Source organism: Camelus ferus, chromosome 36 (assembly GCF_009834535.1).
Source record: "Camelus ferus isolate YT-003-E chromosome 36, BCGSAC_Cfer_1.0, whole genome shotgun sequence".
In the NCBI taxonomy this organism is placed as follows: Eukaryota; Metazoa; Chordata; class Mammalia; order Artiodactyla; family Camelidae; genus Camelus; species Camelus ferus.
The window spans coordinates 21813669-21840107 of NC_045731.1; the positions used below are offsets into that span (position 1 = coordinate 21813669).

The 26439-nt window shown below is 39.5% G+C and overlaps 1 protein-coding gene across 3 annotated transcripts in view; it reads right to left on the reverse strand.

The window, feature by feature from the left end:
- LOC116661728 (anoctamin-6-like) overlaps positions 1–26439 on the reverse strand; it is a 408020-nt gene that overhangs the window by 5155 nt on the left and 376426 nt on the right. The window contains exon 5 of one of the 3 annotated variants that reach the window (XR_004317642.1): positions 22610–22709. The exons of 1 other annotated variant lie outside the window; for it this stretch is intronic. The gene's annotated coding sequence lies outside the window, so the exon portion shown is untranslated. One more of the 3 variants, XR_004317643.1, reaches the window with a different exon arrangement.

A 26439-nucleotide genomic window follows, 5' to 3' on the forward strand; every position in this document is an offset into this window, starting at 1 on the left:
TTATATATTTTCCTCTGAAACTTACTGCTCATCTAGAGGTTGTATATTCATCCATATTTATTTCTAGTTTTTTTCTAATTGTGTTACTTTTTTAAATGTTTCTGGAATTTATCACAATATATGGTTCACTGTATGATTTCAATCTTCTCTTTTCCCCCCAAGTAGCTAACAAGTGTTCCATTTACTGAATAAGCTTTATTTATCTCCCTGATTTGTAATGCCTTCCATCTCTTATATTAATTTATTATCAATATCAGTGCCCATATCTGGACTTCCTGTCCTATTTTCTAATCTGGCTATTCTTGAACTAGTAAAACTCTCATTATCTTATTAATTATTATATTACTAATATGATTTTATTCACAATAAACCCCAAATCAATTTTATAACTTCTGATATTTTGGAGATATGATCTTTTAATCTAGAATCATGTGATTAAAGCATCTTTTATATCTTTCAGTAGTTTTTACTTTTATTTTTTTGATAGTTCCTACTATCCTTTTGTTAGGCTATTCTTAGACATTTTACCTTGGTTGTTACTCTTGGAAAATTTTAGAAATCTTAATGCCTCCATCTGGTCTCTTAATCAGACCCTGGAGAATCCTAAACCACTGATCTGATTTGAACAAATGAGGTGAAAAGAATTGGGGGAAGCACTGTGAGCAGAAGAGACTGTGGAACCTCCAGAGTGGCGCCCTGCATTGGCTCAGATGTTCTCTGGAAAAAGTTTTCTCTATGAGACTACATAGTTCCCAGCTTGACTTTCAGTTTTCTCAGCATTTCACATTAGATTTTAAAAAGTCTGTGGCAGGTTCTTACCCAGAAAAAGAGCACTTGCACAAAGGGTTATATGTATACACTTTCCCCAGGTGGTAAATGGAACACGCTCTTCTTCCTAATTAAAAAAACAAGTTAAGTCAATCAAGGGATTACACCTATGAAATGACTTTTCTCCTAACTGGTCAATAAATCCTAAACATAATTTAAAAAAAAATAATTTTCAGACATAGCCTCATTATTTGTAATTGCATGGGTTTTTTTCCTTTTTTTTTTTTCTTTTCTTTTCTGTTAACGATGTCAAACAAACAACAAAATACGTACAGTGTTCATTTTAATACTATTTTTTGAAAATGCATATGTGAACAGTAAACTGTTTCCCTGCCATTGTCTGAGCTTGGGGATCTGGGTACCTGACGAGGCCAAGCTGTAAAGCTCTACTCCTGAGCTGGCCTTAGATTTCAGAAGTGACGCTAGTGACAGCTTAGAGTCCGTGCAGGACAGAATGTTTCACAGGTGTCTGCAGCTAACTGGTCTCCACTGTGTGTTCCTTGGTTGAGCTTTATGTGTTTATTAGCAACAACTATGAAGTTTTAGAGTTTCCATTTTAGAGTTTATATTTAGATTTCATTTTTAGAGATGAAATCAGTAAGACTCAAGTTTTACCTGGATAATGAAAGCAGATATAGTATAATAATAGCTGTCACTAAGTACATGGCCCTTCCTCTGTGCCAGGAAGTCTTCCAAGTAGATTCTGCACATTAATTCAACCCGTCCTTACCACAGTCATGAGGAAGCAACTCTCTTATTCTTATTTTATAGGAAACTATGGCACAGAGAAGTTAAGTTGTCCAAGATCACTCAGGAAGCAAGCTGCTGTGTTCAAATATGAATTTAGGCAACTTCATTCCCAAGCTCTCACTACCACAACGCTGGCCTCTCTAAACAATGGAGCATACTTTCGCAAGTAAAGTAAAATGCTTCAATTAAAAAACTAAACAAAAATATTAGGCAATTTTTTAAATAAGGAAGAACAATAAAGTGAAATGAGTTTTCATCTTCAATTTTTCAACAAGCATGTTCTAATGAAAATTTAAACTTATTAGCTGGCAATTTTAAATTTAAAATTGGCAGTTTAAATGACCAAAAAACTTTTCTTCAGTATTTTTTGTATGCTGCCAATATGATACGTTTTTGTTTTTCAGGACTCAAAAGCATTATGAACATCTAATTTTGTCTAAGTTTCAGCTTTCAACTCTGAATGTACAGTCTTTAACAACATATGCTTTGACTCACATCTTCAGTTGTAAACAATGGGAAATATTCATAATGGGGATTATTAGAAGCTTATTACATTGTAAAAGACAAATGTCACTTTCTATTGGTAGCTGAACCTCATTTTTTTCCATTTATAAAAAGAAGAGTTTGACCTGCTCCCTCCAGAACTTTTCAGTGCCAACATTCTGTAGATCTGTGATTCAATTTATTAAATCTATAGTTGGAGACATTTTCAGATGCTCCTAGTAAAAGCATTTTCTTTCCAAGAGTTATTCATGCTCACAACCTACTGTCCTGCTGCTGCTGACTGCAAGTACCATCAGCTCTAAATTATCTCAGCTGATGGAAAGAAGCAATAATACAGATGACTCAAAAAATCATCTTTTCATAGCTCTGGAATGTTGATACAAAGATATATAGTTTTATTTTTTAATTTTGCAGCAGGAGTGGCAGCAATAAATTTACATTTCCAATTATATAAAATGCCTAGCTCAAACACTGCTCAAACACTGATGGCACCTCAACAAATGTTTCCCTGCTTCTTCTACCCTTTCTCTGACTTTAGGATGAGAGCCATGCTGCTTTGTGCACATCCCAACCGGAAGGGGGAGCAGTGACCGGGACTTAGTTAAAGACAAAGGGGCACCTAGTCTACGATGAAAAGGAGGCGGCAATAATGAAGGCACATGTGAAAAAATGGGAGTCAACTATAAAAACCAATGTGTCTTTCCTCCTACATCTATGTCATAGCAGCTAATTTATATTTTGCATTTATTTATTGGTGTTATGAAAGGATACAAGTCAATGCCTCTTTTCTCATACACTTATACCAGACCTTTTCTTTTCCCCCTTTTTACTGTTAATATGAATGAAGGACCTCAGTTCTCTTCTGTGTCCACCATTCCAGGGAGTGCTCCTTCACCTTGGCTGCACATTATAATAACAAGAGGAACTTTAAAAACTTCCCTATGCCAGAATGTACCCCAGGCCACTAAGTACCATCAGAGTTAGCAGTGATGGAATCCAGGCACCAACATTTTTTAAGGTCCCCTGGTGATTCCAACATGCAGCCAAGGCTGACAAGCCCAGAAGTAAACAGACTAAAGTGAATCTAAACAGCGCCCGCTTTTCCTGGGTAATCTCATCTGTCTCCACGTGGGGACACCGCTCCTCCTATTCTGACCGGACTTGTTCTTCCTGCTCAACCGTGTCCCATTTGTACTCAAGTTATGCCTGGTGCCGCTTCCAGAGCTCCAGAAGTAAGGTGACTAACAGAGAGAGAGAACAGCAGAATGTGGATCTTCAGTGATGACTGATGCTTCAGAAATCTGTACTTAATATTTATTACCCTTAACACTTTCGTAAACGGTTAATAAAATCACATTTTATTTATAGGCGATACTAAAGAGAAACATGAGTTAATGCCTTTTTTTAAGAAAAAAGAAAATGTAGATTATTTATTGAACTTTTGGAAACAGACTAGCTCTCTAGCTCATGGGAAAGGTATTAACGTGATGGTCAGACACAGGTGACTGTGTCTGATGCTAAAGTATCTGCTACCAGCACATTATGCCCGCTAAAAACACAAATATCGGGGGGATGGGTATAGCTCAGTGGTAGAGCACGTGCTAAGCATGTACAAGTTCCTGGGTTCAAGCCCCAGTACCTCCATTAAAAAAGAAAATTAAAAAAAGTAAAAGTAACTGTCACAATTTAAAAGCAGTGCACGGTCCACCCGCCAAAGAGGAGGGCCTTTTCCTCACATACCTCTGTCTCTTCTGTCCAATGGACCTGAGGGTGGGGAAGGGGATTAGAATGCTTTAGTAACCCCTCCATTTCTATTTTCCACCACCCCAGTCACACAAAATTAAAATAATATTCTTAAATATGGAAAACTGCCATTTTCCTCAATCTTCGGTAAAGTAATTTTTAGAAATCGTCATTCTGTTTTAAGACTCGTCAATTCAAATAGACAAAAACAACATGAAATGTTTATTGAAAAATGTGGCTTCAGGGTAAATCCCCTAAGCCCTTCTTCCAACCAGACTGTTACCCCTAGGCCCTAACTCTAGAGAAATTCCAGAATAACCACTGTTCCCTCCACCATTATACCTGAGTCTCTACCATGCTCTGAGAATAAAGAGAAAAAAGACACAGTCCCTGCTTCCGGGAGCTCCTAGGTGCACAGGACTCATCATGAAATGATGGCTGAGGAGGCGTGTTAAGAGGGCTTGGATAACAGTCAGCAGTGGGTGCTCGGGGCAGAGAGCCGGAACTGTAGCCAAGGCTCTCCCAGAGGAGGGAACCACTGTGGTGAGTTCTGAGATGCCCTAGAAGTGATCAGGTGAAGGTATAATGTTAAGGCCATTTCTCCCTGGGGAGCTGCACATGCAAAGGAGGGAGGCCAAAGAGAGCCAGGTCCCTTCCAGGAACTGCAAATAGTCTAGAAGTGAGCACAGGGTGTGGGAGGCAGGTGAGGCAACCAGGTGGAGAGATCACAGGTGCACATCACACAGGACTCTGTGTGCCTCCAAGGTAGAGGAGACATGCAAAGTGATCTAGAAAGAGAAAAGATGGAGGCAGGGAGACCTATTGGCAGGTTCATGTGAAGGCCTGCTGAGGCCCCGCCAGGAGGAGAGAGAAGAAAACATTTCAGCAGGTGGACGGATTGGCCACAGATGTGATGGAAGGGCAGGAAGAGGTCAAAGATGCCGGCCAGCTTTCTGGCTTTGGCAGTGTCCTAAATTATAGTGCCATTCCTGAAATAAGAAGGGCAGGAAGAGGAGCAAGTCGTGAGAGGAGACAACTGATTCAGTTCTGGCTGGGTGCCTGTGGGCTCCAGGAGAGATGTCCAGTAGGGAAATAAAAGTCTAGAAATCGGGAGAAAGTTCTAGGCTGAGCCAAGTAGTTTTCCTGCTTCAAGAGGCTAATGGGTGTGAGTGGACAAGCTCACGAGAAGAGATGTAGAGGGGTAGCTCTCACCGTCCTGCACATGGGAAGCATCTGGGAGCCTTTAAAACATAGTGCGCCCCAGCCTGGTGTGGGGCCTTTGTACTGTTTATTGTTTTTTAAATACTTTTCCTTTTTTGGGGGGGTAGTTAGATTTATTTATTTTAATGGAGGTACTTGGAATTGAACCCAGGACCTCTTGCATGCTAAGCAAGTGCTCTAGCCACTGAGCCATACCCTCCCCACCATTTTTTTGTTTTTAGACATTAGCTCTACTGAGCAGTCAGGGTTGAGAATCAACCTGTAGAGAGCAGAGAGCCTTGGGGTAGAGATCAAGGAGAAGCTTCCCAGAGCCCTGCAGACCCCAGCAAGGGCAGCCGGAGATGCAGGGAGCCTCGGATGGGCTGTGAGGAACGTGAACTCAACACTCCCCAATGACAAACATGTTTCAAGCACCCACTTCCCAGCAGTGTTTCTTCTGAGTTTACTACTTTTCCAGTAATACTGGGTGAGAATAGAAATAATCTGGACAAAGGGATCAAATTCAAATGCTCGTTCTGACCATTCTTAGCTGCGTGATTACTGATTAAAAGGTTACCGGTCTGCCACGTGTAAACTGGGGGACCTAGAACCGTGCTCGTGGGCTGCTGTGAGCGTAATGAAATGACAACTATAAAGGCACTCCTGACTCTCAGAGGTAATTGCTACTATTGTCCCCATTTGGGACACCAAGAAACAGAGTCACAGAAAGCTTCAAACATTTGCCCAAGATGAAGGTTAGTGTCTGGAATCAAGCCAATGACTTCGTGGATCCAGAGCCCAGGATCTTCTTACGAATAACACGGCACTGCCCAGGTTCCCTGCTCCAAAACCCGCCTCCCTTTGGCTCAGTTCCATGGGCCCTGCGCTGCACAGATGTCGTCACTGCCTGCCTGCCCGCCCGGTGTCTGACCCCGGCACTGCTCCCTCCATCTCACACACCGCTTCCTTGGGCACACCAACCCTCACGAGGCCATTGCTGTGGGTACTCGGATGTTTACACGGAAACGCAGGTGGCAGCCCAGCTTTTTGCTATAGATGCTGCTGTCAGTGGAGGCAAAGAGCTCACAGTTGGTGGCGGAGGCCACTTCTGGTATCCTCCTTGGCTGGAGAGCTGGATGGAATCCAGTTTCCCTCTGCAACTTAGACATCCAGCATGAGAGTTATGTAAGGCCATCTGGCCTCTCAACATAGAAATGATGCCCCCGCAGTCGTACTTAATATTGTAATCTCCTGGCTCCACCAGGGAGCAGAGGCCATGGCCTGTTGTCCAACAAGTTTTGTTTCCTTACACGACAGCTACAATGGGGTGAGTAACACCGGACCAGAAAATCTACAAAGCCCTCGTGTACTATTTCCTGACACTTGCAGGTCACCCAAATACCCCAGATCCTCCAAGTAAACAACTAGTAAGAGGAACTGAGCTGGCTCGTCTGTCAGATCCCTGATGGCAGGACGGATTTGTCCTCTCCTGCTCTCGGGATCATCCGTTCTCCTTCTGTGTGCCCTTCCCCGATTGAAGGAGACTGTTCTTTGTTTATGGGCTATGGAGTATTTGTGGCTGTCTGACGAGAACCTTCGAAACTAGAGCTCTTGGTGAGAATGGAAGCATGGCACCCACGTCTCATGAGCTCAGCTACCGAACAGCCTCATCTAGCCAAGACTGTGGCCAACACCAGGGGTCCACGCTGTTGAGTGTTGGGTCTGGAGAGCAATGCCTCCACCACTGAGAAGCTGCCCCACCACTTGTGCCCTTGTCCCCATCCAGGGGGAGGTGACGCATCCATGGGGTGAAAGCCTTGAGGGCACTAGGTGACTGTGGACCAAGCTGTGACTGGCTGGTCCTGCCCCCCAAGTGACCCATGTTACCCTCACATGCAGAAAATCCCCAAAGAGACCCCTGCTTGAGGGAATGGGTCACCTATAAGCCAACTGTCCTCGGGCCACCTAAGAAGCAACACAGTATACACAGTGAGCCACCCACTCACTACAGTATCCAAGGCTCACAGTTCCCTCATGTGACACCATGTACCCCCAGCAAAAAGAAGACCGTTACTTTGTAATTGACTTGAGAATTCTACTGAAAACACTGCCTTCCACCTTCCACTTATGAAGTTCTTTCCACTGTGTCCCCTGCTCTGCAATTGTGCAATCAGTCCAGAGCTCCCTCATGAGAAAGGAAGGAAGGGGCCGGGCAAATCCAATAAAGGAATGGCACAGCCTTTAGCACCAAGATGGTGGAAAAGTCAACTCCCAGTAGATCTTGAGCTTCAATACACACTCACCGAAATACAGCAGGATGTTAAATGGCACTCCCACAGGTCCCAGGACAGGTTCAAGGCTGACCATAAAATGTCAAAGGGTGAGTGGTGGCCCAATTTCTGGGAATCCCAACACCTTTCCCAAAGCAGTTGGAATATTCCTCCCACTTATTAGCATATGAAGATACTGAGTGCATAAAATCTAACAATCCCACACCTCGTGGTTGCTCTCTCTGCTGAGATAGACAGCCCACACACTGTCTGTGGAGTGTGTATCTACTTTTACTTTAAACTGGAGCACCCAACCCCCATGCCTCATGGCCTTTCTGTTGCCTTCTGAAACAGCCCACTCTGTCTATGGTGTATATATCTCTCTGAATAAATCTACTTTTACTGAACTGTGGCTCTCGAATTCGTTGCTGGGCAAACCAAGGACCCACACTTGGTGAGGTGCATCCCAGGGACCCAAATACGACCTGGGATATGGCCATCCTCTCCCCCACATTTTCCTGTATCATACATTCCTTCCCAAAGGATCTCACCTTGTGCACTCCAAAATAGACAGCACTCATGTGTCCTGACCAGGATCTGCTCCTGTGTGTATCATTTCTTATTTCCACTAGAACATCAACTTCAGGAGGACAGGGATTTGGTTCTGTTCACAAAGGAAGCACCAGCACATCACAGGTGCTGGAGAAGTATTAGCTGAATGAATGAGCTGTGGGAAGTCCTGGGATTTCCACCTGGAACTCCTAGCCTCTTGGGTCCCAGCTGACTACAGGTGCTCCCTGCTACTCATGGCTGACCTCTTGCCACCACTCTCTGCTCTGCCATCACCTGAGCTGGGATGAGCTGAGATGGGCACACACCCCGGAGAGCATGGCGCATGGTTCATGCCGTTACAACACACTCGCCCCTTGACTGTTAGAGGTTACTTAGGGTGGACAAACTGAAGGCAGCACCATGTGCACCGCCCTACCCCACAACTCACTTGAAGCACCAGGACTGCACACAGGGGAAACGCTGGCCCTTTGCAACCTAAGGAGAGGGACTATGGGTGAGAAGAGGGTCTCTGTCAACTAACAGTCTCTTTACAAGCCCAGTCTTAGGAAAGCTCTTTAAAGATACTTTTTGTATCTTCCTTGTGTTTCTGTAATCCCTCTAGATTTTGTCATTTTAATCTACACATCAGAAATACAGATATTCTTGAAATCTCTATTGATTTTCAATGAAGAAAATCCTCAATTTCCTACACTGCTAAGAAAATTACTGCACTTTATTTAAAAAAAGCAGCTTCTTTCATGACTTCCTATCTTCAAACACCTAATTTCACAAGAATCAGTGAAGCAGGACATGAAAATCATGCTATGCTTTATCACCTACAGGTGGGCAGGGATGAAATGAATGAGTACTGATCTCATGAGATGGGAAGGCTGGGTCTGTATTATTCCAGCTACAGATGGAAGGGTCCGTATCTGTGAGGGTGAGGAAGGACCAAGGATGAGAAACCAACATTTTCTAACCCATTTCTCTTTTTCAGAGTCCCAGACAAAACAGTGTGATTGTATCAACTAAAACAAGAACATCTGCACCCTTCTAAATGCACGCTACAACTTTACTACTACACACGGCACTCTGTCACTGACCTAAAGGCTGATGACAGCCAAGAAATTTGCAGGGATCTTATTCTGTGCTCATCCCTTTTTGTCTTTGGAACCTCAGGATATTTGCCTCCTCTCCCTGAGTGTCATTTTCCTCATCCTTCAAATGGGAGTGTAACAGTCATTCATTTGCTCAGGGTCTATTCGACAACTGGAGACGGCTTATGAAAACAACAACAACAAAAAAAGCAAAACAGCAATTCTGATCTGTGCTGTCTTCCTCCTCCTCCCTGAACATGAATGGCATCTTTCACTGAATCCCGAACTTAAGGAGTAGTTCTGATGAGGAAGTCACAGGACTGCTGTGTAACAGAGAAATGACCTGGTGAAAAAGAATGAGTTGCCAGCAAATCCTCAAAACCCATAAGGGTGCAAACCCTGGGAGCTACAGGCATGGGTGGGAGTTCCTTGGTTCCCCATTTCACAAATGGGGAGAACTTTGCAGGGTCCATGAAAGACACAGATAGCCCAGTAAAACCACACCATGTTTTGGAGTACACCAGGGCCACGTCGCTGCTGACCTGTACTTCTTTGTGTCCCAGAGCAAGAGCCCTGGGCAGGGGTGACTGTGTTTGAGAATGGACAAGAACTTTCTGTTCTGTCTCTATTGCTTTATCTCTTCCTGCAATAAAACAACTGGTAGGACTCTGGTGGGGAGCAATATACCCACATTCTCTGGCAAACCACACACCAGGCAGCTCTAGCTGATCTGAGAGAGGACTCTTCAATGAACATATATACACCAAAGTCAGGCAGAAGGCTGCCTGTGACCTTGGGAATCCAAACCAGCTTGTCCTCTTAATCAGGATATTCGACATCTAAAGAAAGTGTGCACCAGATGAAGACAATGACTTAGACAGCGTTGGTGGTTATGGCCAGCAGTATCTAAGGACAAGTCATGCTCTGGCAGATGGGAGCATTTTGGTTGCTTTAAGAGTTTGCTACTGAAGGGCTGGGACATTTCATTGGGCCTTGAAACTCCAGACCTCTTTACTCACAAAGGCAGACAAGTTAGGTGAGCCAGCTCAGCCTTTATTCCAACTTCCTAACCAAAATGCTATGAGGTTGAAAATATATTTCTCAGACTCTTCTGCAGCAAGGGTTCCAGATGTGGCTTTAAAAATGCCCATCAGAGATTGAAATTTGCAAATATTAACTACTATATATAAAAATAGCTAAAAAAACTAAATTTCTTCTGTATAGCACAGGGAACTATATTTAATATCTTGTAATAACTTTTAATGAAAAATAATATGGAAAGGAATTCATACATATATATGTGTATATGAATGACTGGAACATTGTGCTGTACATCAGAAATTGACACATTGTAACTGACTATACTTCAATTAAAAATATATATATATATATAATGCCCATCAGCAGCATCTGAGTGTCACTGAAAGCAGAAACCCAGATGAGTAGAGGCAGAGGTGGTTGGAGGAGCTACGTTATTTTGCTGGGATGGATGCAGCTGGCATGGCAGAGATCTAGAAGGAATGCTCACAACAGCCACTTACTGATCTGCAAGTGAGTTAGGGTAATAGCTTCCTGAAATCCTCCCCACCCCTCCTGATGAGCCAGGTGTCTGGCGTTTCTCTGGAAATCACTAGGCACAGCCTGGGACTCAAAGGTAAAAATTAAAAACTGCAGTCAGGCAGTGAAGAGACTGGCAGGACGTGTTGGACAAAAGTAGGTCAGAATCAACAAAGAATGAGGAGGGGATACAACGTGTGCTGAGGACCCTGACTACAGTGGTGGATTGTCTGTGTTAAGGACTCTGAGTCAGTATGAGTAGATGGATTGGTGTGGACTAAAATGGTGGCCATTGTTCAGATAAATATGTGATTTGGACTATATTTATTAGAGGAGGGACTTTTTTTCCCCCTTCAACATTGATCATTTCTAGGGAGCAGAAAAATACTCTGCCACACAACATCTAAGTGCAAAAGAGATGCTACGGGATGGTGGTGGTGTGAAAAATTTCAGTTCCTGCAGTTCCAAGGTTTCCTTAATGAGGTTCACAGCAGTTGGTACTTAAAATAAAATAAGGTACTTATAATAAAGACATCATCATATGTACATATCCTTAAAGATACACATATGGTGCTATAAGTGGGCCTGAAATGTGTTCTACATTCTAAAATCCGATGAAATAAAATCAGTAGCTCAATATGCCTCTCGGCTCTATAAACATGATGTAGCTAATGATCACAGAAAACAAGATCAGCTAGTAAATTTGAAATTTGTCTTTTCCAGTGTCAAAGATAATATTTTTTGCTTTACTTAAAAAGCATTTTTTTAATTAGGACTGTCAGTGTCCATTGGTATATGGGGTTCAGTAGATGTGTTCAGATATTCTAGACAGTGAATCAGAGCAAAGACTGAGGTTTAGACAGTAGTTAAATGCCTCACCCGTGTAATCAGCATCCACATATTGCTATACTGAAAATCCTTAAAACTGAGAACTTCATTAAAGCAACTAAAAGAAAGGGAAAAAATAGCCACAGACTAGTGGAAGATTTGTAACGTGTAAAAATGACAAAGGGCTATTCATGAGCATATTCTTAAAAACCCCTACACTTTAATAAGTAAAACAACAAACGGACAACAGGTTGCACACTGCTCCCTGTAGGAGAAGCCATGCAGATGGACTCTTATGTGAATGGGGCTGGAGCTGTAGAATTAGTTACTCTTGCAAGTAACTCAGTTAAAAACAAATGCAAATGGGATACACTTCTACAATATCTGAGTAAAAATCTTGGAAAACTTACTCCTCTGTTAAGCAATGACAATGGCAAAATTTGTCAAAATTAACCTCTGCAGAACTCTGGAAATTTAACCAAGGCTTCCAGCAATCAGGGGAGTGTTTATTTGAGAAAAAATAACAGCTAAATCTCCATAAAGATAGTCAGTTTTGTCATATTGTAACTTGATCTACCCCCATCCCGTATCCTCACCTAAATGGTGGCCTTTAAAAGCAACAGTCTCACAATCAAGGAAGGGGCAGAAGTGATTTGAAGTTACCCAAAAAATCCGCCCCCAGAGAGCTGTCACTATTTCACCTATCTCAAACTCATGCTGTGCAAACAGCCTGTCCCCAGAGTGTTTGTGGAAAACAATCAGCAGTGAGTAACATTACAACTGCCTGAGGCAGTGGTACCAGTACAGGCTAACTAGATGCTGACTAGGAAACTTAGAAGGCAAAATTGAGTATTGAGACTTTCTGGGGGTGGAGGTAGGGTTAAATAGCTCCAAAAAATTCTGAGAATTGTAGAAGGCCGTACACATGTGTGGCACTATGGCAAGGAAAGATCTGAGAAAATCTTAAGCCTTCAACTCTGGCTGAACTTGAGGTTCTGCATAAGCAAGAACTAAAGGCTACAGAATAGCTGCAGACTGCCTGCCGGTGCTGAGGGCATCCCTCAGCACGCAGGCACACAGCCACCTGGCAACAGCTCAAACGATTGGCTCCAGGCATTGAAAGAAATCACTGTCCAATCATTATTACAGTGATGACAACTAGGCTTTCTGCACACATACAGATCTCATGGCCATGCATGATAAAGAATACAGACTTTACAGAATTTGTTCAGGAAAGTAACTAAATAAATAGCTGCAGCAGCAATGACAATGGAAACAATGATAAACCCTGGAGATGAGGAAAATCTGGCTTTCAGATCTGCCATATTGTAATATTTTAAATGTCCAGTTTTCAACAGAAAATTACAAGATGTACAAAGAAACAGAAAAGTTTGGCCATAACACAGGGGAGAAAGTAGTCAATAGAAACTCCCTGAGGAAACCCAGACACTGGACTTACTAGACAAAGACATAAATAAGGAATTACACATATGATCAAAGAGCTAACCGAAACCATGCCTAAAGAATTTAAGTATGTGAACATCTCATTGTACAGAGAATATCAATAGATAAAATTTACATTAAAAACCAACTGGACATTCTAGAGATACAAATATAATGACTAAAATGAAAAATTCAATAAGAGATTTCTCTGTAGATATGAACTTGTTGAAGAAAAAGTCAGTTAATTTAAAACTACTGAGATTATCCAGTCTGTGGAACAGAAAGAAAAAGGAATGAAAAAAAATGAACACTGTGTCAGAGATAGGTTGGACACCATCAACAATACCAATACACATATAATGTGAGCGCCAGAAGGAAGGAGAGAAAAAAAGGGGTAGAAAAAGTATATAAAGAAATAATGGCTGAAAACTTCCCAAATTTGATGAAAACATTAATTTGTACATCCCAGCAGCTCAACAAACTCCACGTGGTATAAACGTAGAGACATCGAAAATAGGCACATCAGACTCAGTGTGTCAAAAGAGAAGAACAAAGAATCTTGACAGCAGAAAGAGAAAAGAGGCTCAACATATTCAAAGGCTCCTCAGTAAGACAGTTGATTTCTCATCAAAAACCATGGAGACCAGAAGGCAGTGGGATGGTATCGTCAAAGTGATAAAAGGAAAATACTGTCACCAAGTATTTTATAGCCAGCAAAATGATTCTTCAAAAAAATTAAAGGAGAAATTAAGACACTCCTATAAAAACAAAATCTGAAAGAATCCATTGCTAGCAGGCCTGTTCTACAAGAAATATTAAGGATAGTCCAGCAGCTGTAAATGAAAGGACACTCACCTGAAAAATAAAGAGCACTGGTAGAGGTAACTACATGAGTAAAAAAATAAAACAGTATAAATACAGTATTACATGTAAGTGTTTTCTTCTAATTGATGTAAAAGACAACTGCATAAAACAATACTTATGAAACTGTGTAGATGCACTTATAAATGCATAAAGGTGTAATTTGTATGACAGTGACAGCATGAGGAGGGGGAGGGAAAAGATTGATACCAAAGCAAAGTTTTTGTGTACTATTGAAATTAAGTTGGCATTCATGTGAACTAGATTGCTTTAAAACAAGATGTTAATAATAATCTCCAGGGCAATGGAGGAGAAGGAGGAGGAGGAAGAGGAGGAGGAGGAGAAGAAAAAGATAAAATAAACAACAAATTAAAATGCCACACTTGAAAATGCCTACTTTGTACAAAAAAGTGTAGTAATAGAGCATTGGGGAAATAAAAAGACATATAGAAAGCAGATAGCAGATGTAACTTCAACCTGATAAGAAATTACATTAATGTAAATGAATTAAATATTCTAATCAAAATAGTAAAGGCAGAAATAAATGGAATAGAGAATAGATGAAGAACAGAGAATAATCAACAAAAAGAAAAGTTGGTTCTTTGAAAAGATCAAGAAAATTGACAAATTTTTAGCTAGTACTGAAGAAAAAAAGAGAGAAGATTCAAATTACTAAGATGAGAAATGAAAGGAAGGATGTCACTACTGCCCTTACAAAAATAACAAGGAATATAAGGGAATACCATGAATACTTGTATAGCCAATAAATGAGATAATCTAGATGAAATGGATAAATTCCTAGAAGGATATAAGTGACTAAATCTAATTCAAGGAGAGATAGAAAACTCAAATAATCCTACAATAAGTAGTGACTGAAACAGTAATCCAAAACATTCCCACAAGGAAATGCTAGGCCAGTATGGCTTTGCTGGTGAATTCCATCAACTACTTAAAGAAAAAACAAAAACAAAAACAAACAAACAAAAAAATGCTTCACAAACTCGTCTAAAAATAAAGAGGTGGGCACACTTCCCAATTCATTCAATGACACGAGTATCACACTGATACCAAAACCAGACAAAGGCATCACAAGAAAACTAAAGACTATCTCTTATGGATATAAATGTAAAAGTCCTCAACAGAATACAAGCAAATCCAATCCAGTAACATATAAAATAGACCACAATTCAGTGGAATGTATCCAGGTATGCAAAGGCATTTCAACATACAAAAGTCAATTCATGTAATATGCCATATTAATAGAATAATGGATAAAAACTAGGAATAGAAGAGAACTTCCTCAACTTGACAGAGAACATCTATGAAAAACCTGGAGCAAAGATCATACATAATGGTGAAAGACTGAATTATTTCCTCCCAAAATCAACATTGTACTAGAGGTTCTAGTCAAAGCAAACAGACAAAGAAAATAAAGCCTCTAGATTAGAAAGAAAGAAATAAAACTATTTCAATTCCAGATGACATGATATTATACATTGAAATCACAAGGAATCCACAAAGAAAAAAGAGAGAGAGAGAGAAAAAAAAAACTATTAGAATTAACAACATAGTTTGACCAAAATTGTAAGACACAAATCAATATATAAAAAAGTAATTATATTTCTATACAACAGCAGTGAATAATCTAAAAATAAAATGTAGGAAACATTTTCATTTACAATAGCATCAAAAAGAATAAAATACTTAGGAATATTAAGAAAAATATGTGGAATACTGAGAAAAATGTCTGAAACTTGTATATTGAAAACTAAAATACTACTGATAGAAGTTAAAAATGACCTAAAATAAATGGAAAGCTCTTCTGTGTTCATGGATCAGAAGCCTTATTATTGTTAGGATGGCATTTGTCCTCAAAATGACCTATAGATTCAATGCAACTCTGGCTTTTTGGGAGAAATGAACAAGCTGATCCTAAAACTATGGAAATGCAAGATACCCAGAATAGTCAAAACAATCTTGAAAAAGAACAAAGTTTTGAAGTTTCCAAATTCAAAACTCAGTAACAAAATGGTAATCCATACAGTGTGGTACTTGCATAAAGGACAGACAAATAGATTGAGAGAAAAGAACTGAGAGTCCATAAACAAACTCTTACATGTAGCCAGTTAATTTTTCATAAAGGTTCCATGACAATCCAATGGGGAAAAAGTAATCTTTACAAAAATGATGCTGGGACACCTGAACATACACCTGGAAAGAAAGAAAACTGAACTTTTACCTTAACACCATTTATTAAATTTAACTCAAAATAAATCACAGACCTGAAACTATAAATCTTTTAGATAATGAACAATGAGAAAATCTTCAGGATTTTGAAGTACAAATACTTCTAAGATATGACAGCAAAAGCACAAACAACAAAAGAAAAAAAATCAAGTAAACTGGACTTCAGTAAAATTAAACACTTCTGTGCTTCAAAGGGCTTCATCAAGAAAGTAAGAAGACAATCCACAGAATGGGTGAAAATATTTCCAATATTTTCCCTGATAAGGGACTTTTTATCCAGAATAGACAAAGGAGACTTAAAACATGACAATACAAAGACAAATACAATTAAAATGGGCAAAGAATTTGAATAGATGTTTCTCCAAAGAAGACATACGAATGGGAAATAAGCACATAAAAAGATGTTCAACATCAGTAGGCATTAGGGAAACAGAAATCAAAAGCACAATGACATGCCACTTCATACCAACTAGGATGACAAATATATATGATATATGATATATAAATATGTATCTATAAACCCGGTAATAAAAAGTGTTGATGAGGATGTGGAGAAACTGGACTCCTCATACATTACTACTGGAAATATAAAATGGTGCAGTCACTTTAAAAACTACTTTAGCAATTCCTCAAAATGTTAAAAGTAGAATACATCCCAGCAATTCCATTTTTTGATATATCCTGAGAGAACTGAAAATATGTGTTCACACAAAAACTTGTCCATGAGCATTTACAGCAGAATTATTCATCATCAACTGATGGATGGATAAGCAAAGTGGTGTATTTATAACAATGGCATATTATTTGAACACAAAAAGGACTTTGGGTACTGATATATGCTACACCATGGATGAGCCTTGACAACGTCACACTAAATGAAAGACGACAATCAAAAAAGGCAGCATACTGTATGGTTCTACTTATATGAAATGCCCAGAACAGGCAAATCCGTAGAGACAGAAAGTAGAGTGGTGGCTGCTGGGGTCTAAGGGAAAGGAAGTTTAGGGAGTGACTTACTAAAGGGTACTGGTTCCTTTTGGGAGTGATGGCTACAAAACCCTGAAATGTACTTAAAATCCTAATGCACAATTTCAAAGGCTGCATTTTATGGTATGTGAATTATATCTCCATAAAGCTGTTACTTTTGAAGCTGAGCCCACATATGGAGCAACTGGCCCAGCACTGACTGCAGCATCTGGAGGGGGAGTGACCCACCCACCCACCACAAAGGAAAGGATCACCTGACCCAGTGTTGGAGGGGTGCAATCTTCTTGCCGAAAGACACTGTGAGCAGCACAGACAAGGGGGCAAACAGAGCAAGGTGAGTTTGTGAAACAGGGCGAAGACACAAAGGCCTCTCAATAAAACCATTAAGAGCACACAGTCTCTAGGAGAACACATCTTTGTTTTTAAAATCTTTTTATATCTGTTTTATTCCTATTACATTTTTAATCTTTATTTTTAAACAGTCCTATATGTTTACAATTCTCATTTCATTTATATTCTCTTGGTTTTGATCTGTTATTTATTAGTCACAGGTTTCAAATATTGTATTTTGAATTTTCTCTTCTTTTTATTAAGATTCTTAAAAGATATCTCAACTCGATTCCTATTCTGCTTCAACTTGCTCTTCTATTATTGATTATACACTCTTTTCAAACCTTCTTTTCCTCCATTCTTTTAAAATTCTCTCTCTCTCTCTTTTAAGTTTTATTCCCACATAGGCTTTAGATAGATAAATAAATAAACTCCTTTAAGGACCACAATAGATAACTGATACTCCTTAAGCCACAGGGCCAGAGAGATATGAGCAGAATGAAGAAGCAGAGGAAGTCCTGCCAATTAAAAGAGCAAGAGAAATCCCCTCAAAGAACGATCAATAAAATAGACATTGATGGCCTACTAGATCAAGATTTCAAAAAAGAAGTGATCAAATTACTGAAGGAACTAAAAGAGATAGTCTTTAGAGACATAAAATATATCAAAAACAAAATAGAAGCTATAAAGAAGAGCCAAGTAGAATTGGTAAATTCATTGGCTGAAATGAGATCTGACCTAAAGGCTGTACAAAGCAGGCTAGATAATGCAGCAGAACGAATAAGTGACCTAGAAGACAGGACAACAGAAAGCACCCAATCAGAACAGCTGAGAGAAAAACAAATATAAAACAATGAAAACAATATAAGGAACCTATGGGATAATATAAAGCATGCCAATCTATGCATAATAGGGGTTCCAGAAGGGGAAGAAAGAACAAAGGGGATGGAAAAGGTAATTAAAGAAATCATGACTGAAAACTTCCCAAACCTAAAGAAGGAATCAGACACCCAAGCACAGGAGGCTCAGAGGGTCCCAAACAGGAAGAGCCCAAAGAGAAACACGCCAAGATATATCATAAATCAAGATGGCCAGACTGAAGGATAAAGAAATGATCCTAAAGGCAGCAAGAGAAAAACAAAGAGTGAGTTACAAGAGAAGGCTCTCAGCTGATTTCTCTACAGAAACACTACAGGCCAGAAGGGAGTGGCAAGATATATTCAAAGTCCTGAATGAAAAAAAAGATGCAGCCTAGGATACTTGCTCCAGCAAGGCTATCCTTTAGAATAGAAGGAGAGATAAAGAATTTCACAGAGAAGCAAATACTAAAAGAATTTAGCAACACTAAACCCATGCTAAAAGAAATATTGAAAGGTCTACTCTAAATAGAAAAGAAGCAGGATGCTACAGAAATGAGAATTCATGAATGTGAGAGTATTTTTTCTTTCTTCTTTTGTTTTTAAATCTTTTGTTCTCAGTAGGATGGGTTTGAGATTACATTAATATCTCTTTAGTATACACAGTTACAGTAATTGGTTAACAGACTTACAAAAAAGTGTAATCACAAGCCAAAAACTTACAAGTGAGTCACAAAAACTAAATACAATACAAAGGAAAATTACCATACCACAAAAGGAAGAAGAAAGGAACCAAGAAGAAATACCAAATCAACTGCAAAAATAAGTTCAAAATAGCAATAAACTCTCATCTATCATTAATTACTGTAAATGTTAATGGTCTAAATGCTCCAGTCAAAAGACAGAGTAGCAGACTGGATAATAAAGCAAGAACCTTCAATACACTGCATACAAGAGACACACTTTAGGGAGAAGGACACATATAGATTGAGAGTGAATGGACGGAAAAGGATATTCCATGCAAATGGAAATGCCATAAAAGCAGGTGTAGCAGTACTGATTTCAGACAAAATAGACTTTAAAACAAGGGCCATAAAGAAAGATAAATAAAGACATTTTATAATGATTAAAGGAGTGATACAAGATGAAGATATTACAATCATTAATATATAAGCACCCAACATGAGCACCTAAGTACATTAAACAACTACTAACAGAGATAAAGGGGGAAATTGATGGGAATACAATCATTGTCAGAAATTTTAACACCACATTAACATCACTAGACAGATCTTCCAGACAGAAAATAAATAAGGCAACAGAGAAATTAAATGATACAAGAGAATAATTGGATTTAGTGGATATTTTCAGAGCATTACAATCCTCCCATAACTAGAATACACATCTCTTTCAAATGTGTGTGGAACACTTTCTAGGATTGATCATGTACTTAGTCACAAAAGAAGCCTCAACAATTTTAAGAAGATAGAAATTATCTCAAGCATCTTTACTGACCACAATGCCATTGAAACTAGAAATCAACTTCAGAGAAACAAAGGAGAAAGAAAGGAAAGCATTGAGATTAAACAACATGCTATTAGAAAACCAATGGGTCAATGATGTAATCAAAGTTGAAATTAAAGAATACCTTGAGACAAATGAAAATGAAAACACAACCACACAAAACATATGGGACACAGCAAAAGCAGTGCTAAGAGGAAAGTTTAGGGTAATGCAGGCCTTCCTCAAAAAAGAAGAACAATACCAAATAAACAATCTAACCCACCAGCTGAAAGAACTAGAAACAGAAGAGCAAAAACACACAAAAGTCAGCAGAAGGAAGGAAATAATAAAGATCATGGAGGAAATAAATAAAATAAAGATTAAAAAAATAGAGAAAATAATCAATCAAACCAAAAGCTAGTTTTTTGAAAGAATAAATAAAATCGAAAATCCTCTGGCCAAACTCACAAAGAAGAAGAAAGAGAGAGCACAAATTTGCAAAATAAGAAAGGAAAATGGAGAAATTACAACAAATAACATAGAAATACAGAATATCATATGAGAATATCATGACAAACTACATGGAAAAAATGGATAACCTAGATGGAGATGGACAAGTTTCTGGAAACATACAGTCCACTAAGACTGAATCAAGAAGAAACTATCCACTTGAACAAATGGATCACTAGGAATGAAATTGAATTAACAATAAAAAACCTCCCTACAAATAAAAGTCCAGGACTGGACAGCTTCACCGGGGAGTTCTACCACACATACAAAGAAGAACTCATACCAGTCCTTCTCAAACTCTTCCAGAAGATTGAAAAGAAGGAATATTCCCAAACTCATTCTATGAAGCCACCATTACCCTGATACCAAAACCAGGCAAAGACACCACCAAAAAAGAGAATTACAGACCAATATCACTGATGAACACAGATGAAAAAAGTCCTTACCAAAATACTAGTAAATAAAATCCAACAGCACATAAAAAAGATAATACATCATGCTCAAGTGGGGTTCATCTCAGGGACACAAGGGTGGTTCAACATATGAAAATCAATCAATGTAATACTTCACATCAACAAGAGAAAGGACAAAAACCACATGATCATCTCAATAGATGCAGAAAACTTTTGATAAAATTCAACACCCATTTATGATAAAAATTCTCACCAAAGTGGGTATTGAGGGAACATATCTCAACATCATAAAAGCTATATATGACAAACCTACAGCCAGCATAGCACTCAACGGTGAAAACCTCAAAAGATTCCCACTAAAATCTGGGACAAGTCAAGGATGCCCACTATCACCACTCCTATTCAACATAGACTTGGAAGTCCTGGCCACAGCAATCAGGCAAGTAACAGAAGTAAAAGGGGTCTAAATTGGAAAAGAAGAGGTAAAAGTGTCACTATATGCAGATGACACTGACAATATATATAGAAAACCCTAAAAGGTCCACACAAAAACTACTAGAGCTGATCGAAGAATTTAGCAAAGTAGCAGGTTACAAGATTAATGTTCAAAAATCAGTTGCATTTCTTTACACAAATGATGAATCAACAGAAAAAGAAAGTAAAGAAACAATCCCCTTTAAAATAGCACCCAAAGTAATAAAATATCTAGGAATAAATCTAACCACAGACGTGAGAGAATTATACACAGAAAACTATAAACCATTGGTGAAGGAAATTAAAGAAGACTTTAAAAAATGGAAAGGTATCCCATGCTCTTGGATTGCAAGAATCAATATTGTTAAAATGGTCACACTGCCCAAGGCAATCTACAGATTTAATGCAATCCCTACCAAATTATCCTGGACATATTCCATAGAACTAGAACAAATCACAATAAAATTTATATGGAACCATCAAAGACATAGAATTTCCAGGGCATTACTTAAGAAAAAAAGAAAGAGGCTGGAAGAATAACTCTCCCAGACTTGAGACAATACTATAGAGTTACAGTCGTCAAGACAGCATGGTATTAGTACAAAAACAGACATATAGCCAAATGGAACAGAATAGAGAGCCCAGAAATGAACCCAAATATTAAGGTCAACTAATCTTCAACAAAGGAGGCAAGAATATACAATGGAATAAAGACAGTCTCTTCAGCAAGATAAACATAAGACAAGATACAATAAAATTCCTAGGAGAAAATACAGGCAAAATATCTGACATACATCTCAGAAATCTTCCCCTAGGGCAGTCTACCCAAGCAATAGAAATAAAAGCAAGAATAAACAAATGGGACCTAATGAAACTTACAAGCTTCTGCACAGCAAAGGACACCTTAAGTAAAACAAAAAGACAACCTACAGAATGGGAGAACATTTTTGCAAATGAAACTAACAAAGGCTTGATCTCCAGAATATATAAGCAGCTCATATGACTTACTGAGAAACAACCAAATAACCCAATCCAAACATGGGCAGAAGACCAAAACAAGCAATTCTCCAAGGAAGATATACAAATGATCAATGGGCACATGAAAAATGCTCAATATCACTAATTATCAGAGAAATGCAAATCAAAAGTACAATGAGGTATCACCTCAAACCAGTCAGAATGGCCATCATTCAAAAATCCACAAATGACATATGCTAGAGAGGCTGTGGACAAAGGGAAACCTCCGACACTTCTGGTGGGAATGCAGTTTGGTGCAGCCACTGTGGAAACAGTATTGAGTTTCCTCAAAAGACTAGGAATAGAATTGCCATATGACACAGGAATCCCACTCCTGTGCATATATCCTGAAGGAACCCTACTTCAGGATGACAGCTGCACCCCAATATACATAGCAGCACTATTTACAATAGCCAAGACATGGAGATAGCCTAAATGTCCATCAACGGATGACTGGCTAAAGAAGTGGTATATTTATACAATGGAAAACTACTCGGCTATAAAAACTGACAATATAGGGCCATTTGCAGCAACGTGGATGCTCCTGGAGAATGTCATTCTAAGTTAAGTAAGCACCGTAACAAGGAATAAAGAGAAGTTACCTCTAAGTACAGTTATTTTGATTAAAATATACATACAGAAAGCAAGTCACCCCCACGACTGCTGCCAGGAGGAGCATCTGAATGTAATAGCCCAGCCCAAGCAAAGTAGATTCCGACCTTCTCTCCGTAGAATTTCCTGCAGAAAGACAGAAGGTAGTTTCAGAAGACACACATATTCACTCTGTAGCTTCATCCTCATGTTAATTTCTTTTTTCTTTGTTTTTTGGTGGGGCATAATTAGGTTTATTTATTTGTTTTTTAAATGGAGGCATTGGGGATTGAACCCAGTACCTCATGCATGCTAGGCATTCACTCTACCACTGAGTTATACCCTCCTTCCATCATACTAATTTCTGATTCTAAATCAAGGGGGCTTTAAGTTTAAACCTCTGACTCAATTCACACTTAAAACATATGCGTTTTCACAGCAGCCCCCAAATTCTACCGTGAAATAAGAAGTATTTTACGTATCATAGAAATACAGATCACTGGTTCACCTGCTGAAGAGAGATAAATGAGAACAGAGCAAAGGAGGGGACGAGGCCGACTCCGGAGCAGATGCAGGGGATCATCACCACTCACTGGACAGTCTGGCACATTCAACAAATCCCACCAAAGATCATTCTTAACAGGCTTGACACAAGTGGACTTCAACTACTGGCTCAGTCATCTGCGTCTGCCTTATCTCGGGAACTTCCCTGGAGCAAATGCATCGTAAACCACAGATAATAAGGAAATGGCTGATAATGATAACAACTGGGAGTGCAATGTCTCTCTGACAAAATATTTATAAAACTCATGTGGGAATGGGAGAGGGCAGGAGGGATGTGGCTGAGTAAGGAACTGCCCTGTATTCTTTGTATCTAGCACGTCGGCTGTTCCTAGGTTTCAAAAACCCTTCAATGTTACTCAGTTAATCTGGAGTAGACGGAACAGGCCAGGGAGGCAAGATTAGAAGAAAGGAGGCAGGGCACGAAGCGGTGCCAGGCTGGTCCTGAAAGGGAGACAGACACAGACAGGCAGACACAGAGGGCTTAGGGATGAGGCGGAACAATGAGGCGGCGGCTCAGGTGTGTTTGCTGCTGCTGATACTTCCCTCAGCTGGAGCACTGCTGACGCGGCAGTGCTGGGTAAAACCTGTGACTTTCCTCAGCTCTGAGTTCTCTCGGAAGCTTCCGGCTCAGTCTGGAGCTGAGATGAGCTCCGAGGGCTTAGCCTAGGGGGGACTCAGCTCTGAGAACAGCCTGGAGTCCTGAGAAACTTCACGCAGGAACCCCTAGGGCTGGACCAGCGCTCACAGGGCTGCTGTGAGACCAGCTCCATCGTCAGAGACCTGGGCGTGGACCATTCCATGGGGAAAATGGCTGAGCCCGATGCCAAATCAGATAGGAGGGACAAAGTGTGTTCATTCTCATGTGACTGGTCTTTGTGGCCTGGCTCACAGATGGCAGGCTCAGGATGGTGTCTGGCAGAGAAAACCCTGGCAATGGGTTTGAGATGTCTTGGACTCTTTCTTGTTAAGCTTTTTGTAATACATTCTTATCAACTATCCATCCTGAAAATGCCACATTCAAAACTGAAAGAATGTTAGAAGTTGCTTGCTCCAACTGGCCAATGGTAAACACACCCTGCTACAGTTAGAGAGCTGGTCAGGCAGCCTCTGCCTGCATATTTACAATGACGGAGAGTTCATTACTTCCAAAGGTTACATGTCGGCAAGAATGTCAGAAAGAATTTTTGAACCTTAAACAGATGTCTGCCCCCTAGTCCTTGCTGAAAGGCTAGAAATAATGAGGATCCCTTCAAATGTAGTTTTGTCTGATTGTTATCTCTCTCTGTCAAAAACACCCCAATTCTTAACATCAATTTTTCAAAATTCAGCTTTGATTTCTTTTTATCAAACTTATACCATACATTCATTAAAGAGTCAAACAGTTCTCGAACACCGATTGTAAAAAGGAGCAGTTCCCAACAACCACCCCATTTCCTGGTCAGAAGCAACAATGTTCAGCTCCTACTGCTGACTCTTGGAATAAAAACTCCCTATTTCTGACTAATATCCTTGTAACACAGCCTACTGACTTTTTCAGCTTTATGTATCACCTATTTAACTTTCTATTTTGGAAAATGAATATTAAGCTCTCTTTCAAACCACATCTCCTCTACACACCCAAACCTTCATTCTTCCAACCTTTTGATACAAATACATTATAATTTTGATCAGCTCAGTATCCTTGCTTTACATTATTAGGACTCTGTACAGACTGTTCACAGCTGTAGCAAGTTGTCTGCTAGGCTTACTTTTTTATTCCCTACTTTGTTTTTCCTGGAGTTAATAATTGTCTTGGTGGTTCATAGCTTAGATTTCTCTGCGCTTAACAATTCAACCCCATACCTTCTCCTAATGAATAACTTTCTCAATACTTTCCAATTCATTGTCTACAAATTTCATCTCCTTGAATAAATCTCTTCAGATCTCCTTCAACCTGGATTAACGACATGCTAGTCTTGTCACAGAGCTCAAGGGGCCACTAGTGGGAAGCAACAAGGGAATACATGGACCAGGAGAAGGGAACAGATCAACATAATTTCCTTCACAAAACATACTTAAAATAGTGGGAAAATTGTTTTCTTTACAAACACAAACACACACACCAACCCCAAAATCCCATAAAGAATGATTAAATAGCCATCAAACCCATTGCCCTGCCATCAAATTCTGTATAACATAAAACAAAAATAACAGAAGGAATATATCATATAAATATGAATCTCAAGGGGGATGGGGTACACTCAGTGGCAGAGTGTGTGCTCAGCAAGCATAAGGTCCTAGATTCAATCTTCAGTACCTCCATTAGAAAAAAACATTAGAAACAATAGAAAAATGTATCAACTTTAAATATTTACAAATATATAAACTTCCTCTTTTAAAACTGTTCTACAGGATAATCCGGGTTAATGAGAAAGTGCCTCTTCATGACTGTGATCCTGCTGATAATTGTGGGAGGAAATTAGAGTATGACCACATGAAATAAAATCCCTTATGAAATAATGATCCCGGGTGACAATCATTATTGGCTGCTGTCATCACAAAAAAGAGAGTCAACTGGACATTATGTACCTTATGACAGGAGTACAAAACTTCATATAACAAATATTCTTGCACAAATTTGAACCTCGTTCAGATCAAGCTTTTAGGGGAGGATCAAATCACTTAGCTAAAGCCAATACATAGGATGGAGAAATAAGTCTAACCACAGGGGAGAATGAAATCAACCAAACAGGAAATAGAGAAATCCCTCAGCAATTTCAAGGAAAATGAGAAACAGGAAAATTATAGATTAGAACCCACTTGAGAGATATGCTAGCTGCAATGTGTGAACTTAGTCTGGATCCTGATTTCAACCCCAAAACTGCTTAAAAGTGTATTTTTGTGACAATCAGGGAATTATTTTGTAACCCTAAAAAAAATGAATATTCCAATTGTATTTGAAAGAGACCTTGTCATTTCACTAATGAAAGGTTAAGCTACGTAGGATTGCCTTCAAAATGATCCCGAAGTGGGGGAGGGGAAGAGGTGGAGATGAAAGTTGCAACAACAGTGACTCTGAGTTGATAATTCTGGAGATGGGTGACTGATACAGACAGGCTGGCTGTGCTGTTCTCTCTACTTCTGTACGTGTTTGAATCTTTCCATAAAATGTGAAACAAACAAAAAGACTTCAGTGATTTAAAACCCTCACTTGGAAGGTTAAGAGGTTTGCCCAAGTAGGTGGGCATCTGAATGGGGCACTGAGATTAGGAAGATCAGGCACCTGGCTCCAGGCCGACCTGGGGCTACCTTGACCCTTCTCTTCTCCTCACCA